Source organism: Danio rerio, chromosome 4 (genome assembly GCF_049306965.1).
Source record: "Danio rerio strain Tuebingen ecotype United States chromosome 4, GRCz12tu, whole genome shotgun sequence".
In the NCBI taxonomy this organism is placed as follows: domain Eukaryota; kingdom Metazoa; phylum Chordata; class Actinopteri; order Cypriniformes; family Danionidae; genus Danio; species Danio rerio.
In genome coordinates, this window is record NC_133179.1 from 70,858,257 (window position 1) to 70,876,733 (window position 18,477).

General features: G+C 32.8%; 2 protein-coding genes across 38 annotated transcripts in view; one reads left to right on the forward strand and one right to left on the reverse strand.

Moving 5' to 3' along the window:
* Positions 1 to 2,623, reverse strand: part of LOC100149554 (uncharacterized) — a 30,432-nt gene extending 27,809 nt beyond the window's left edge. The window contains exon 1 of the mRNA XM_068220507.2: positions 2,532 to 2,623. The gene's annotated coding sequence lies outside the window, so the exon portion shown is untranslated. The remainder of the gene's footprint in view (positions 1 to 2,531) is intronic.
* Positions 2,624 to 2,890: 267 nt separating this feature from the next.
* The window catches only part of rab3ip (RAB3A interacting protein (rabin3)), an 847,807-nt gene continuing 832,220 nt past the window's right edge, over positions 2,891 to 18,477 (forward strand). For 36 of the 37 annotated variants that reach the window (XR_012401567.1, XR_012401568.1, XR_012401570.1 and 33 more), the window contains exon 1: positions 2,891 to 3,111. The gene's annotated coding sequence lies outside the window, so the exon portion shown is untranslated. 37 annotated transcript variants of the gene reach the window in all.

Below are 18,477 nucleotides of genomic sequence, written 5' to 3' on the forward strand. Positions count from 1 at the left end.
AAATAAATAAATAAATAAATAAAATAAAAGTCATACATTAATAAAAATAAATAAATAAATAAAATTCATAAATAAATAAAATAAAAGTCATACATACATAAATAAAAATAAATAAATAAATAAAAGTCATAAATAAATAAATAAAATAAAAGCCATACATACATAAATAAAAAAATAAATAAATAAATAAAAGTCATAAATAAATAAATAAAAAATAAAAGCCATACATACATTAATAAAAATAAATAAATAAATAAAAGTCATAAATAAATAAAATAAAATAAGTCATACATACATTAATAAAAATAAATAAATAAATATAGAAATAAATAAAATAAAAGTCATACATACATAAATAAAAATAAATAAATAAAAGTCATGAATAAATAAATAAATAAAAGTCATACATATATTAATAAAAATAAATAAATAAAAGTCTTAAATAAATAAAAGTCATACATACATAAATAAAAATAAATAAATAAAAGTCATAAATAAATAAATAAATAAATAAAAGTCATACATACATAAATAAAAATAAATAAATAAATAAATAAAAGTTATAAATAAATAATAGTCATACATACATAAATAAAAATAAATAAATAAAAGTCATAAATAAATAAATAAATAATAGTCATACATACATAAATAAAAATAAATAAATAAAAGTAATAAATTAATTAATTAATTAAATAAAAGTCAAACATACATAAATAAAAACAAACAAATAAATAAATAAAAGTCTTAAATAAATAAAAGTCATACATACATAAATAAAAATAAATAAATAAAAGTCATAAATAAAAAAATAAATAAATAAAAGTCATACATACATAAATAAAAAATAAATAAATAAATAAATAAAAGTCATAAATAAATAATAGTCATACATACATAAATAAAAAAATAAAAATAAATAAATAAAAGTCATAAATAAATAATAGTCATACATACATAAATAAAAAAATAAATAAAAGTCATAAATAAATAAATAAATAAATAAAAGTCATACATACATAAATAAAAATAAAAGTCCTAAATAAATTAATTAATTAAATAAAAGTCAAACATACATAAATAAAAATAAATAAATAAATAAATAAAAGTCATAAATAAATAATAGTCATACATAAATAAATAAAAATAAATAAATAAAAGTCATAAATAAATAAATAAATAAATAAAAGTCATACATACATGAATAAAAATAAAAGTCATAAATAAATAAATAAATTAAATAAAAGTCAAACATACATAAATAAAAATAAATAAATAAATAAAAGTCATAAATAAATAAATTTACAAAAAAAAAATAAAAAAAGAGAAACGCCAACTGACCCAGACGGGGCTCGAACCAGCAACCTTCTTGCTGTGAGGCAAACATGCTACCCACTGCGCCACCATGATGCCCATTACCTTACATGCTTTCATTAATCTGTTTATACAGCAGGTACAGCTCCGGGCTCAGAAACTTCTCAAAATATAATTTGACCTATATTTTTTAAAGGAAAATGAAGGTGCAGCTTATATAGGTGCTCTGAAATGCAGAGCTTCTCTCTAAAAAAGGTGAAAAAACACCTGCAAGTTCTAAAAGAGATCAAACCTCAGCCAGGTAAGGACAAGTAACGCAAAGGTAACTCAAAAGTAATACAGTAAAATGCATTACTTTCCATAAAAAGTAACTTAGTAAGACAATGAGTTGCTTTATGGGGGGAGTAACTCAACATTGTAATGCATTACTTTCAAAAGTAACTTTCCCCCACAGCGCCCTTGTGAGTTGCCTTCCTAGGAGGCTTATTCCCATGTGTTGGCCCTACCAACAACAGTAATTTGTAGTTTAGATGTAGTGACGCAGCTCAGAGTTTAAATCCCATATGAAAAAATACTATAGTAATTTAGAGTAAATAAATAGTGAACAGCGACGTGGTGGCTAGAGCTGTCGCCTCACAGCAAGAAGGTCTGGGCTAGTTTCTATGTGGAGATTGCATGTTCTCCTCGTGTTGGCGTGGGTTTGCTCTGGGTGCCCCGGTTTCCCCCACAGTCCTAGTTGGCGGTTCATTCCGCTGTGGCGACCCCAGATTAATAAAGGGACTAAGCCGAAAAGAAAATGAATGAATGAATAGTGAACCACACTATACTAAAGTAGTTTTACGCAATACAACCGTAATATAAATAAAACTACCCAATACTCTAGTTTTCTACAACAATAGGGTGTATTATACTATGAAACACCACAGTTTACTATAGTAAAAACTAAAGAATACTATTTATTACAGTTTATTAGCTTACAATAGTATACTACTGTAGGCTGTGGCGTTCAATATCTGTTGTAAATATTATATACAGTATAATTACTAATAGTATGGTTAAAAACACTATATTTACTTCATCATAGTATTTTTTTAATGTGGGATGTTTTTAATTTACGCATGCGCGGCGCTGCTCTCAAGAATAATATCCTGAACAGTTAGACCGACTGTGATTTGATTTACTTTAGATTAAAAACACATTTTTATTAATAACGTTACCTTGGTCCACGTTTTATCCCGAAATACTTTACAGCGCCTGCGTGAGCCGGCCTGAGCCTCCGCCTAATCTGACAGGAGGGTAGTTGTTGGTTGACCAGTCCTACTATGGAGAGCATTTACCTCGTGAAATATTAATTAGGTAACGTATTAGTCGATTAACTGCCCTCTGATTGGCTGAAAGGCAGCGGTTGGTAGGCGGGCGTTGAGTAGGCGACGAATAAACAAACGACAGTACTGTCTTATGAATATTAATTAAACGACGTGCGTGGAGCGTCAGTTGAACGCACCTGAGAGACGTCAGGGCGACCTTATTAATATTCATGAGCTAAACCGTCGCAATAGTAGGGACTTCTCCCAACATCACAATCATGAAGCGGGATGGTGGTAGCCGGTGGCTCTGTCGTGTCTTTGTCTGGCCCGGGTTACTGTCGTTAACCGAGGACTAATTAATTGAGAGAAAGACATGCTTATCAAGAGGGAAAGCGCGAGCTGTGTGATCGTGCTTCAATATTAACCCTATCCGTGTATTGTTTGAAGGAGGAGCGGGATACATGACAGTCACGCAATCCCTTCAGGACATGTGAGTGCACTTACATTAGACAGCCATCTTGCGCTTATAACTACGATTGTTTGCTTTTATTTACTGCATCAACACCAATTCCGACGTATTATGTCATTATGTTAATGAGGCGGTAATGCATTATTCATAAGGGCTTTACATCAGTGACATGCTATCACTCTGGCCGTGCTCTAATTACACTGACTTACTACTTAGGGGTTTTCGAAGGCATTAATATACCAACAAGGCAGCTTATTTTTCAAGCTTTACATGCAAAGCTGCACATCCGAAGGTAGCAGGTGTGTTTTGGCAGCACTTGCTTTGAAACCATAATATAACCTCCACTGACAGCCTGTGTGCACTGTAGTGTCTGCTAGGGAGCTCCTGTGGGAATACGTTCAGCCCCTCTGTTCGTCTGGTCTTGAAACAGCAAGCCCTATGTAGTGAACAGCATGTGGGGGTCGAATGCCTTCAGGTCAGCCTGAAACTTGATCCATGTCCTGGTGACAGTGGAGTCATTGTGCACCTACTCTCACCATTGCTATTAGTGTGTCATCTAGCACATCTCCAGTACTGAATGAAAACTGCAAAACTAGTGTTGTTAAAGGTATTCTTCAGCCTCAAATAAATATTCCGTTGTCATTTAGTCACTTGCATGTTCTTCAAGATGTATAATTACTAGGGCTGCACAATACTATGCTAAAATATGTGACAGTTGAGTATTGTGACATCTCTTGTGATATAACATTACCCTAGAGAAAAGTCATGTTTATTAGCTATATATATATATATATATATATATATATATATATATATATATATATATATATATATAGTTGAAACCAGAAGTTTACACACACTCTAAAAAAGGAACATAAGCATTTTTAATTTAAGTGTCTGATCACACTAAACGTTTACTTTTTTAGGTCCCTTAGGATTACCTAAATTGTTTACATTTGCTTAATGCCAGAATAATGAAAGAATTTTTGAGAAATTTGTGTTAATTTCTAGACAGTCAAACGTTTACATAAATTTCCTTACTATTTTGTTTAGGTTTGCTTTTAAACTGTTTAACTTTGGTCAAATGTTTTGAGTCTCCTTCCACAAGCTTCTCACAATAGTTTAAAGAAATTTCGGCCCATTCCTCGTCACAGAATTGGTGTATCGGAGTCAGATTTGTTGGCTGTCTTGCTCGCACAAGCTTTTTTAACTCTGCCCACAAATGTTCTATAGGATTGAGATCAGGGCTTTGTGATGGCCACTCCAAAACATTCACTCTGCTGTCCTTAAAGCACATTTGAGCTAATTTGGCAGCATGCTTCGGCTCATGGTCTGTTTGGAAGACCCATTTGTGGCCAAGTTGTAATTTCCTGGCTGATGTCTTGAGATGTTGCTTAAGTATTTCTTCATAATGTTCTTTCTTCATGATGCCATCTATGCTGTGAAGTGGACCAGTCCCTCCTGCAGCAAAACAGCCCCACAACATGATGCTGCCACCCCATTCTTAACAGTTAGGATGGCGCTCCTAGGCTTGTAAGCTTTCCCCTTTGTCCTCCAAATGTAACACTGCTCAATATGGCCAAACAGTTCAATCTTAGCTCCATCAGACCACAGGACATGTCTCCAAAAATTATTGTTTTTTCCAGTGTAATTTAGCTAATTGTAATCTGGCTTTTTTGTTGATTCCAGGTTGTTGATTTCCCCATGTTGACACACAAGGAAGCAGTGTGCTTGAATTGACAAATGTTGTCAATTAGCCAATCAAAAACTTTTAGAACCTTGACACCATCTTCTAAGCCTTTTCAGAGGCAGAATAATCTTATTGTTTGTGATCTTGACTTTGAAGAAAAGTTTTAACAATTTCTTAAAAATTTCTCTATCATTATTCTGCTATTAAGCATGTGATAATCCTAACTTGCCTAAAAGAGAAAAAGTTTAGTCACATTAACATCTGACTTTTTTAAAATGGTAATGTGCCTTTTTATACAGTGTGTGTAAACTTCTGATTTCAACTATATATATATATATATATATATATATATATATATATATATATATATATATATATATATATATATAGGCTTGGGCGGTATCTAAATTTTGAAACCGTCAAACCGCCTCCATATTTTACACCGGTATCCGGTATTACCGGCGTAATGAAAAAAATTATGACGTAAGGCTCAGACAGCGTCACCAAACTGTTGGCTTGAGCCTAAACCATTCAGAAACTGAATACCTTCTATGCGACCTTAGGCTCGCGGTCAGAGAGAGAGAGAGAGAGAGAGAGAGAGAGACAAGCGACGCACAGCACCTCTCTCTCTCTCTCTCTCTCTCTCTCTCTCTCTCTCTCTCTCTCTCTCTCTCTCTCTCTCTCTCTCTCTCTGTACTCCCACACCATAGGAAATATGGCCGCAAATAAAAAAAATAAAATAAAATAAATAAATAAATAAATGTCATAAATAAAACAATAAATAAATTAAAAGTCATACATACATTAATAAAAATAAATAAATAAAATTCATAAATAAATAAATAAATAAAATAAAAGTCAGACATACATTAATAAAAATAAATAAATAAAAGTCATAAATAAATAAATAAATAAAATAAAAGTCAGACATACATTAATAAAAATAAATAAATAAATAAAAGTCATAAATAAATAAACAAATAAATAAAATAAAAGTCAGACATACTTTAATGAAAATAAATAAATAAAAGTCATAAATAAATAAAATAAAAGTCATACATACATTAATAAAAATGAATAAATAAATAAAATTCATAAATAAATAAATAAATAAATAAAATAAAAGCCATACATACATTAATAAAAATAAATAAATAAATAAAAGTCATAAATAAATAAATAAATAAAATAAAAGTCATACATACATTAATAAAAATAAATAAATAAATAAATAAATATATAAATAAATAAAAGTCATACATACATAAATAAAAATAAATAAATAAAAGTCATGAATAAATAAATAAATAAAAGTCATACATACATTAATAAAAATAAATAAATAAAAGTCATAAATAAATAAAAGTCATACATACATAAATAAAAACAAACAAATAAATAAATAAAAGTCTTAAATAAATAAAAGTCATACATACATAAATAAAAATAAATAAATAAAAGTCATAAATAAATAAAAGTCATACATACATAAATAAAAATAAATAAATAAATAAAAGTCATAAATAAATAAAAGTCATACATACATAAATAAAAATAAATAAATAAAAGTCATAAATAAATAAAAGTCATACATACATAAATAAAAGTAAATAAATAAATAAAAGTCATAAATAAATAAATAAATAAAAGTCATACATACATAAATAAAAATAAAAGTCCTAAATAAATTAATTAATTAAATAAAAGTCAAACATACATAAATAAATCAAAAACTTTTAGAACCTTGACACCATCTTCTAAGCTTTTTCAGAGGCAGAATAATCTTATTCTATGCGACCTTAGGTTCGCGGTCAGAGAGAGAGAGAGAGAGAGAAAGAGAGTCCGACAGGTACATTTTGATTGACAGCTTTATAAAGCCCGAACCCGTTTACAGCCCGACATTATACAAATGTGCTCATGCACACAGCTCTAATGCAGTTTTTCAAGAATGAGTCATTTATATGTTTTAACATCATTTATTCGTAACAAACGTACACTATAGGCCACTTGGAAGTTGGAACAAAGAAATAAAGTCCTCGGTAATATCGTAACATCTCAGCACTCTATAGGTCTAGCTACATGCACTTAGCCTTTAAATTGGCCAACACACCAATGAAAAGAAATCTTGCTTAACAAATAAGGGTGTCACGATCCTCCAAATCCTCGATTCGATTACATTTTCGATTCTAAAGGCACGATTCGATTCGATTTTCGATTATGAATAATTAATTAATTAATGACCAATTAATTATTTGTCGCCTACCGTTTAAACTACCTGACCTGCGTGGTGTTTGTTTTACCCATAAACAAATCATACAGTAAATGAATAAAGGCAAGATACACACATAATTACCACCTGTCAATCACTTTTTCTGCGGGACGCGTGACTAGGCAGTGATCTGTGTCGTTATAATGGCGTCGGTAAAAAAGACGCACAACCAACAGGAACCAGCCAACAGTATCTGAGGTGTTCGCTAAAATAACTAAGTACAAGTGAGTGAAAGATTGAAGCAGTCCTCTGACTGCCTGGACCTGCTGTCTCGAGCACATGGCTGTGTGTGCGTCTGTGTTTGTGTGGTCACGTGATGTGCCTTTTCAGAGGTAGAGAGGAAGGAGGGCTGCTCAGAAATGCTACACGCCACTGTGGATGTCAAATCGTTGTCGTTCTAAAATGCCATTTAAAAACAAAGACAGTGTAAACAGGGCCTGAGTGTGAACTTTTCGCAAGCGGATTTGCAACGGGGGCAGGCGGAGGATCGTGATGCCGGTGTTGTCTATCGGACGAACCGTACGTAATACGTACATAGCAGAGCTTGCAAAACTGTGTTTTTTTTTGTCGACAACACGAACGTTGTCAACATAACTCACTGGAAATCCAAAATGCTTACACACCAGCGACTTCATTGAAAGAGGAGAGGGTTCAAGTTCTGTTGACGGGTCTCCTGCTTCTGCAGTTTAACAAGCACTTCAACAAGCCTGTTTTTTCCCGCTTGGCAAGCCAAGCTGACGTGACATGGGGGCATGGCAGCATCGACGATTCCATTTTTTGATTCGATAATCGAAATTGAGCATGAATTTCGATCGATTTCGATAAAAAATCGAAATCGTGACACCCCTAATGCAGATGATACACTTTTACTTCATTATGATTAAACTCAATATTACACTATAATCCCAGCATTGCATATCCTGCGATGTGACTATTGCGGATGCACACATTGCGATATCGATGCTGAAATGATACATTGTGCAGCCCTAACTTTTTACTTCTGTTCTGTCCTTGGCCAAAAGCTTGCTCTCACATTGTTAGTGCTACTGTGTACACGTTATCAAAATCAATGTTGCATAGATATAAAAACAAATTTCAACAGAATAGATTGTTGTGTGTTCTATGATATTTATTCATTTTCTTGTCGGCTTAGTCCCTTTATTAATCCGGGGTCGCCACAGTGGAATGAACCGCCAACTTATCCAGCAAGTTTTTTATGCAGCGGATGCCCTTCCAGCCGCAACCCATCTCTGGGAAACATCCACACACACATTCACACACACACTCATACACTACCGTCAATTTAGCTTACCCAATTCACCTGTACCGCATGTCTTTGGACTGTGGGGGAAACCAGAGCACCCGGAGGAAACCCACGCGAAGGCAGGGAGAACATGCAAACTAAAAAAAAAAATGTGTATGAACCCTGTATTCTGGAGGTCAATGCTTACAGGTTTTCAGCATTTTTCTAAATATGTTTGTTTATGTTCAATTGAAGAAAAAAAACTCAAATGAACGATGAGTAAATGATGACCAAATTTTTATTTTTGGGCAAACTATACCTTTAATTCTTTTCCTAAGCACAAATAAATATTTTTGTCTTAAGACATTACATTAAGAGTCATAACAACAGAAACTCTGAGTCTTCAAAACGATTATAAAGAGATCTTAGAGGCTTGAGAGAGGCTTGCATTAAAAAATGCTTAAATCAAGCACACACACACACACACACACACACATATATATATATATATATATATATATATATATATATATATATATGTATATATATATGTATATATATATATATATATATATATATATATATATATATATATATATATATATGTATATATATATGTATATATATATATATGTATATATATATGTATATATATATATGTATGTATATATATATGTATATATATATATATGTATGTATATATATGTATATATATATATGTATATATATATATATATATGTATATATATGTATATATATATATATATATATATATATATATATATATATGTATATATATATATATGTATATATATGTATATATATATATATATACATATATATACATATATATATATATATATATATATATATATATATATACATATATATATATACATATATATACATACATATATATATATATACATATATATATACATACATATATATATATATACATATATATATACATATATATATATACATATATATACATACATATATATATATATACATATATATATACATACATATATATATATATCGGGATGCAACGAATACAGATTTTGGTTGTACGATTATAGTCTGAGAAATAATAACGTTAATCACGATTATTATGCAACATTCATTTTAAAACACTACTAGTTATAAAATCACGTAGAAACTCCTTATGTTTTAAAGTCCTATTTATTGCTCTGCAGTAACCTAACAATGCAGCACAAAATAATAATAAAAAACAAGAGTCCATTTCTCTTTGGAGATAAATATAAGTGAAAAAATATTTTTGACATTTAAACATAAGTAATAATTTGACACTGAAAATAAAGAACAGAACAATGAATAAATAAATAAATCTTGAAAAGTATTAAAAGTAAAAAAAAAAAATATTTGTCTAATGTAAATCTATTCGTATATCATGTAAATGTAAGTATTTCCCTCTTAAAGAGAACAAATATGTGTCCACAAATATGGATTCAGTCTGAGCACGGTATGTGAATGGCAGTTAGTTTATAGCTTCAGCCATAGTTAATCCAGTGTGTGTGAGTATTAGCCTCGGTGTACAAGGAACTTTAAACTAGCGCACCATTGGCATACCTTTGTTTAGATGCAGCAGTTATGCTCCATGCAGAAACCTTTATGATTAATTAACCCTTACGAATTAAAGTGTGATTAATAGTGAAATCGGTTAATCGTTGCATCCCTGCATATATATATATATATATATATATATATATATATATATATATATATATATATATAAATATATATATATATATATATATATATATATATATATATATAAATATATATACACATATATATAAAAAAAAAATATATATATATATATATATATATATATATATATATATATATATATATATATATATATTAGTGCTATCAATCGATTTAAAAAAAATAACTAATTAATCGCACCTTTTTAAAAAAATTAATCGCGATTAATCACATTTAAATTTCTGAAACTTGTAATTTTGGCTATTTAAATGTAAAATTAATGTAAATGCAAGACAAAAACTATTTAAATTCAAAATATAATTGTTTAATAGAATTTTTGTTTAACTTGTAACACAGATTTCTTCATGTAAACAACATACCCACAATAAACCATCAAGATCCTGGCAAAAAAATGCCAAAATGTTTATTGTTTATGTGTTTAATGTTTATTATGCCACCTGTTTATTTTTCTCCAATTTCTGTTTAACGGAGAGATTTTTTTAAACAGTTCTAAACTGAACTCATCTCTAATAACTGAGTTATTTTATCTTTGCCATGATGACAGTAAATAATATTTTACTAGATATTTTTCAAGACACTTCTATACAGCTTAAAGTGACATTTAAAGGCTTAATTTGGTTATTTATATATATATATATATATATATATATATATATATATATATATATATATATATATATATATATATATATATATATTCTAAGCATGACTAAAAGTCTTAATGGGTTTGAAACAGCAGAAGGGTGACAGAATTAGTAGTTTGGCGATAAACTAATGCTTTCAATGTCCAAATTACGTCAAGAAACGCGCATGAAAATACAATCGCTCCTTAGTATTCTTATTGAGCCCTTCAAACACACCTGAAGAACCTCATGACTTTTTTTGTTTTATTATTTATGAGAGAGTTTAAGTGATCTGTCCAGCAGAGAATCAGCCTGATGTCTTGTGTTTTATCACGGATCCTTCATCCATATTTAATGCAGTGTAGTGCAAATATGTCCATTACAGTGCTATAGGCTGTGTGTGTAGGGGTGTAGGGTGTGTATTTACTGGTGGCAAATCAATACTTTTTAAATGACTTTTTTTATTATATATTTTTATTTTAAATAGCTACAGGTATGGTCTCTGATGAATTGTATTGGTTTCATTTTGGTCAAGTTTTAGATAAACAAAACCACTAATCTACATATCGCGTGTTTGATTGGCTGTGTGAAACTTTAAAGTGTTATCCTTAGTTAGGACCTATTTCACTTCTATTTCATACCCCTTCCATATACCTACACCTACCCCTTCACCTTCCCCTTGGTCCTTGAAATAGAGCATAATGGGGTAGGGATGGAAATATTGTCATAAGGACTGTGACACCACCACTACTACTACGATTACTACTACTACTACACACACACACATCCTCATCATGTCGTCACTAGCGCAGGTTTCGAGTGTTTTCAATTCTTTCATATGGAAGTTGAATGTAATGTACCATGTGACAGTTGATGCTAATATTCTGTATGAATGCTCGCATTTTCGATGTTAGCACCAAGTCCGTTGATTCTTTGGTTCCCTAGTGACATAAAGAATAGCATAAATGCGCAGAACACTGCTCTGTAATGTCAACAAAAAGGCAGTGTGCAAACCAAGCGGCAACCTCCCGCTCTCTCTCAGGAAGCCAATACGGAAGTAACTAAAACTGCAATTCATCCGAAATTCCGCTAGTCCAGGCCGCTCCTGGCTCCAAAACAGAGCAAATTTCAATTGAGCCCACTGTTAGAATGGCCAACTTTACAGCAGAAAAAAAAGGTGTTTACAGTCTGGTACAAAAAAAGATTTTGGTCAATACAGCTAATATTACCCTTCATGACAACTGTGAGGGGGGTGAATTTTTTTATAACTCATCCGTTTCCTTTATATTAAGTTATATTAAGTTTGCATAATTAAGGGAGTGGCCACTTGAGTGACAGCTAGGTCTCGCTGGTCGCCGTCACGTCACTTCAGCTGAATCCTGCAGATTAGCCACTGAACTCGGCATATTTATCGTATTTCTGTGTTGTTTTATGTGGCTTTACACACTCAACTGCCTTTTGGACTTGTTTCCTACAATTATCAGATGGCATGGCATGCTGTGTGCACTTAATTGTGCTCAAACCATTCACGTGGCCTCCGTTTCCCATGTGAGTAAAGTTATATACTTATATACCATCTCTGTACATGTATTTGTTTTATTTAAGATCATTTATCGTTTAAATTTATATTTAGAGCTGTAATGCACTCTAGAATCTGACGAATTGATTAGCTGTAGGCTCTAGAACAGTCATCTGAAGCGTTGTCATACAGTGTTATGCTGGATTTCATCAATAGTCTTACAGTAACTAACACAGACTATATCTGAAGTGTTTGGAAGTAATTCGCGTTTTCCTCCTGTTTAAAAACGTCATAAGAACAATGTTTAGTGGCTCAATGTGTTACAGCAGTGTTTTTGAAAGTCTAAACACTTTATTGATATAGTGTACAACCAAGCACAAGTGGTCAGAATACAAACGAGTCACAGGTGATAAAGTATTAAGCGTTCTCCCAAAGTAAAGTGTGTCTGAAACAGGTCCAAGCAAAATGCCAGCAGGTGTCTGTAGCTCCGCTCACTCTCCGCCTCTTTGCCCTTGTTTGGTATCCCGCCGTGGGTGTGATGACGCGCGAACAAAATGACGACGGTTGGCTGCGCCTACTTGTGGCTTCTTATGCGCCTATGGGTGACGTCACGGACTCTACATCCATATATCTTACAGTCTATGGTGCAAACTCGCAGATGTTTAGCAGTTGTAACTACAGACACAGTGACACTTTAACGCTGCAAAGATCAGCTGGTCTGTTTATGAGCTGACATACAATTCAATTCAATTCAGCTTTATTTGTATAGCGCTTTTACAATGTAGATTGTGTCAAAGCAGCTTCACATAAATGGTCATAGTAACTGGAACAGTGTGGTTCAGGTTTTATTGTTTAAGTTCAGTTCAGTTCAGTTTAGCTCAGTTCAGTGTGGTTTAATCATTACTGAGAGTTCAAACACTGAAGAGCCAATTCATCGATGCGTAGCTCTACCAATCCTGAACCATGTCGAGGCAGTGGCGACAGCGGAGAGGGAAAAAAAACTTCACCTGATGGGAGTGAAGAAAAAAAACCTTGAGGGAACCAGACTCAAGCGATCCGCTGATGAATCGACCGATCTTCGCAGCTTTAAAACGCTCCCGTGTCTCTGTATTTGTGGTTACAGTTAGTAAACAACGGTGAGTTCGGTGAACTGATGACCAATCATAGTTATGTCTGTTGAGCACATGAACACAACCGTCTCGCATGTCTGCCAAGTGTGTGTTTACATTGAAAAACAATAGAAAAGTATTGAGAGTTGAAATGGAAAATGTGTTCTGTGTGCAGGGCTCTACAATAAGGACTGCCCGATGGCCGGGGCCGGCGTGCGAGACGAACGAGCCCGTGCTGCCTTGGCACAAAAGTTTGGCTGCGACTGTCTGTCAATTGCTTGCAAATACAATCTTGGGGTGCTTTTACACATAGACGTTTAATACGTAATCTGTCTCGTTTCCTGTTAAGTGGCGCGGTTTGTTTGGCATATGACAGGGCACGACAATAAGGACTGCCCGATGGCCATCGTGCGAGTCACTCGGGCCAGTGTACAGAATGTTACGTTTGTTTCGGAAACTGTCTCGTTTTCCCCGTCAGCGCCGTTTGTTTGGCATATGCGAATCCAGCAATCACAATCAAATCCGCGCCAAATCAATCAGTCCGAGATCGCCTGAATGAGACGGTCTCTGCTCGATTGAGTGGATCGACTGTAGAGAGAAAACGAAACAATGCATTGAACTAACGACCTAGGCTATATCGCAGTGTACTATGATCGTGTATATATGTGTATACGAAGATAGAATGATGAGCTGGGCGGGGTGTCATTCCTACCGGTAAATGTGCGCTTCATGTCTAATGCGAAAGTGAACACATGCTGAAATATTACCGAGAGCTGTTTATACGTTAGGAAAATTGACCGAAGTTACCATCTGATCATTTTTCCATATTTTAATCGTATAATATGTTGTATTAGACCTGTTGTTTTGTTCATTTCCGCACTGACAGCTCGAAAGATCAACATTGATCTGCTTCATGATCTGATGGGAGTCTCGGTTCATCTGCTATCTCTCTATAAGTTAAGCCTATAATGCAGAATTCTAGCCCACATTTTATTAATAGATTGATTAATTTTATAGATGGATACGATTTTTACAAAACCTGACAACTGAAATGAGGCTCTGTATGAGAAAGTCTGACCTCTCCGAGTTATATTCGGTGACGGTGTCTGTGGGTTGTTAAAATTAAAGTGCACATTTTCACTTATAAAATATGATATGAGCAATTCCAGCGTTATGGATGTGACGTTTGCAGTATAAACTCGACACATAAATTGACAGAGAAAGTATATGTTAACATTATATTGAATAATTCGATTATATTTTCTAGAGCAACTAGCCACAGAGTTATGGGAGCAGAAAAATATCAATCTGTAAACGTGTTTTGTACTTTAAATGAGGAAAATAAGCAAGCGTTATGGATGTGACAAAAAAGGTCTGCGAGTTTACAGTATACAACACACTTTGTAGAAATTACGTGAATTAAACTGCACAACCCAAAAGAAATAATGCTAATCAAAAGGATTAGAGTCGGCTCTCTATAAAACAAAAATGATTGGGTTTATTTTATTTAATATTTTCACATTTCTAAAGAAAAAGTGTCGTTATGGATGTGACATCTCTCTGTTATGGATGTGACGCATGTGTAATGACCATTTGTGTGACTTTGGTCAATCAAATAGAATAATTTGAAAACATTAACAGATGCATTTTTGAGTATTTTTAAAGTACTGTAAATTTACACAAAAAACCCAAAAATGTTTCCGTATTTTGGTAAAAACGTAATTTTCTTTTCATGGCAAGGTTGACATTTGCACGGAATTGCTCATATACACAACTGCTCAAAAGTTTGGGGTCAGTATGATTGATAAATATGTTAAAATAAGCTTCTCCTGCTCACCAAGGCTGCATTTATTTAATCATAAATACAGTACACATTGTGAAATGTTGCACTATAAAATAACTGTTCAAAAGTAGTTTATCATTTAATTTATTCATTTATTCCAGTGATTTTAAAGTTGAATTTTCAGCTTCATTACTCCAGTCTTCATAGTCACATGATCCTTCAGAAATCACTAATATTAATTATTATTGTTGTTATCATTATTATTAATATTGTTATTAATGGTAATAGTAATAAAAGCAATAATGTCTGAAATAATACTTTTAATTGAAACTACATACAATAAAAAAGTAGTTATTAAATTTTTTTATAAATATTTAACAATTTAACATTTTTTTTACATTTAATAAATGTAGCCTTGATGAACAGAATAATTTTCCTTTAAAAAAGCATTTAAAAAATGTATAAAATTTTTGACCGGTACTGTAAATACGCACACACACACACACACACACACACACACACACACACACACACACACACACACACACACACACACACACACACACACACACACACACACACACACACACACACACACACACTATCAAATAGCTACTAACTTCTTTTTTTGTTGGGGCCAGTGAAAATTTTGGCAGGGCAAATAAAAATCGGAACCACTGGCCCAGTTGAAAAAATGCTTAGCGTTGAACCCTGGTGTGTAAGGCAGTATAGCCAAAATAATAACTGAATGTAACTTGTAAGTCTTACAATAGGGTTGTAACAATATACCGGTATGACGGTTTACCACGATTTGAACGTGCACGATTATCATACCATGAACAATTGCATATCAACGGTTTTAACCCTTAAAGACCGAGACAGCCGCCCGCGGCTAAAAATAAGTATTGCTCTTAAATGTTTAATAACTTTTGATCCGCTGATCCGATTCATACAATTCAAAGATTAGCATAAAGAAGAGAATCTCAGCTTTCCAGTGCTGTATCACATAACATTCGCGGACTGTTCAGAGGCTCCGGAATCAGTGCGGTTACGTCATCAACATTTGACAACGCTGATTTGACAAAGAAACGCTCGTCACTGTGTCTCCGGACAAACCAGACATGATACATTGATGCATTGTCCCTCCTCCATGCCCAGATTGGTTCAAACTCGCTATATCACAACCAATAAGCATAGGTTTCACTTTTGTTTGTGGACCAAGCTTTTTGAACAACACGGAATGAGAGATAGGCATACATTTATGCGCGGCTAAATAAAACGCAAAAAAAAAAGTTTTGCATGAAATAATTCTCATACTAAGCACTTTTGCATGCACAGCAGCACAGAAACATGACAAAACAGTGACACAGCAAAGACGAACTGCTGCTCTTGCTGTTTTCAAAAGACGCAAATGAAGGTGCAGCTGTTTGTCTGCATTGCAGACAACCACATCCAAATCCATATCCACTGACAACCATATCCATGCTGGCACATAAAACCTAGGGATGTTCCATATTGAATCTAGTTTCGTTATGTAACTATTTATAGTATAGTAAATATTTATATCTATTTTTTACTGAGGATTTGCACCATGTTTATTTGGACTTTATTTGGACTTTGACACATTATTTATTATTTTCTTATTTTTATTTGTTCATTGTAAGTGCTGTTGTTTATAGTAACTAAAAATATATTATTTGGAAAAAGTCAAATTTGCTTCACTGTTCTATTATTTTGTAACATTTGTAACATACCGTATACCGCGAAACCGTCAAACCGTGGTATTGTTTTAGACGATTATCATACCGTGAAAAATTCATACCGTTACAACCCTATCTTACAATTACAAAATAATACAGTTTTAAAAAAAATATATAATAAATTAAAGTCTTGTTTTATTATTTAGCAAATCGTCCATCTGATTACTTGAAGTATCTCCTCAACAAGACACAGACCACATGAACACAGTGGCCAATAACATGTTGATCTGCACACTGTCAGACCAGACACACGGTCAGCTGCTGTTTATCAGTGTGTTCCTCTGCTGGAGTAATGAAGTCCTCTATTGTGCAGCAGTTGGATGCTGGTGATTGTGTTCATATGACTATGGTTATTCAACAAGATAGTAATGCCATGTGACAAGTTGACCACACAAACTGTCTGCATATGTTAGCCTAGAGCAGGGCGATTCAATTAGTCTGTCATGGGGGCCTGTGCATGAAAAGCATCCCAATGAGGGGCAGGAGAGATATGTAAGAGCCTATATATTGTATTTTTGCTCCTTAAGACACCCATGTTGGCTTTTTCTACATTAAAAATGTTAATATGTTGTATTTTGAAACGACATAACATCAGTGCATTGTACGATGTGGCAATTTTACAAACGTATTCAAGTGTTGTATTTCGAAGCTCGACAAAATCAGTGCATCAAGTAGGCTTCTACATTCAGACACATTCATGTTTCGTTTTAAACTGCGTAACAATTAGGGATGCAACGATTATAGATTTTGGTTGTACGATTATATAGTCTGAAGGATAAGCATGGTTTCACGGTTATCACCATTATTATGCATGTATTAAAATTCAAAACACGACTAGAAAATCACAAGAAAACTGCTTATATTGTAAAGTGTTGTTTATTGCTGCTCAGTAACCAAATACAGCACAAAATATTAATAAACAACAAACAATTGTCCATTTCTGTCTTTGGACTTAAAAATAAATGAAAAAGATTTAGATTTAAACGTGAGCAGGGCCAGACGGAATCTGCGAACGTTTTTCGCTATTTCTTCGAAGAATTTTGTTAAAAATCTGCGTATTTCTGCGGAATTATTTTGGGAGTATCCAGCGGAGCGTCATAACTAAAACCTTAATATATGAAATAAAAAGTAATAAATTACTGAATAAAAACTGAATAAATTTAGATTTACACATTTACTCAAGTAAATAAACAGAATTAATGATGGGCTAAAAATTTGCAGAATTCTGCGGAAAATGCGGAAAATTTGCGGAATTCTGCGCGCGCAGATTCCGTGTGGACCTAAACATGAGTGATAATTTTATAATGAAAATAAATGACTGAACAATGAATAAATAAATAAAAGTAAGAATAAATTAAAAATCGTATTTGTCTAATGTAAATTTAGGCTATATATTAGCTAAGGATTTAAATGAACTGTTATTATCTGCGTTTATACATACACAATCATTTTTAGTATTTCGTCTAACATATCTTTTGTTTACGTTGCGCCGATAGCCACGGACAACTCTCACTACTACAGCGTGAGATTTCATTTCTACTGTGTGCGCCTGGAGGGCGCGAGTGCGTCGGTCCACTCCTAATATGCGCATGTCTCCATTGGAGATAACGAACTTGCGTGCGGAAAAGACGCAATA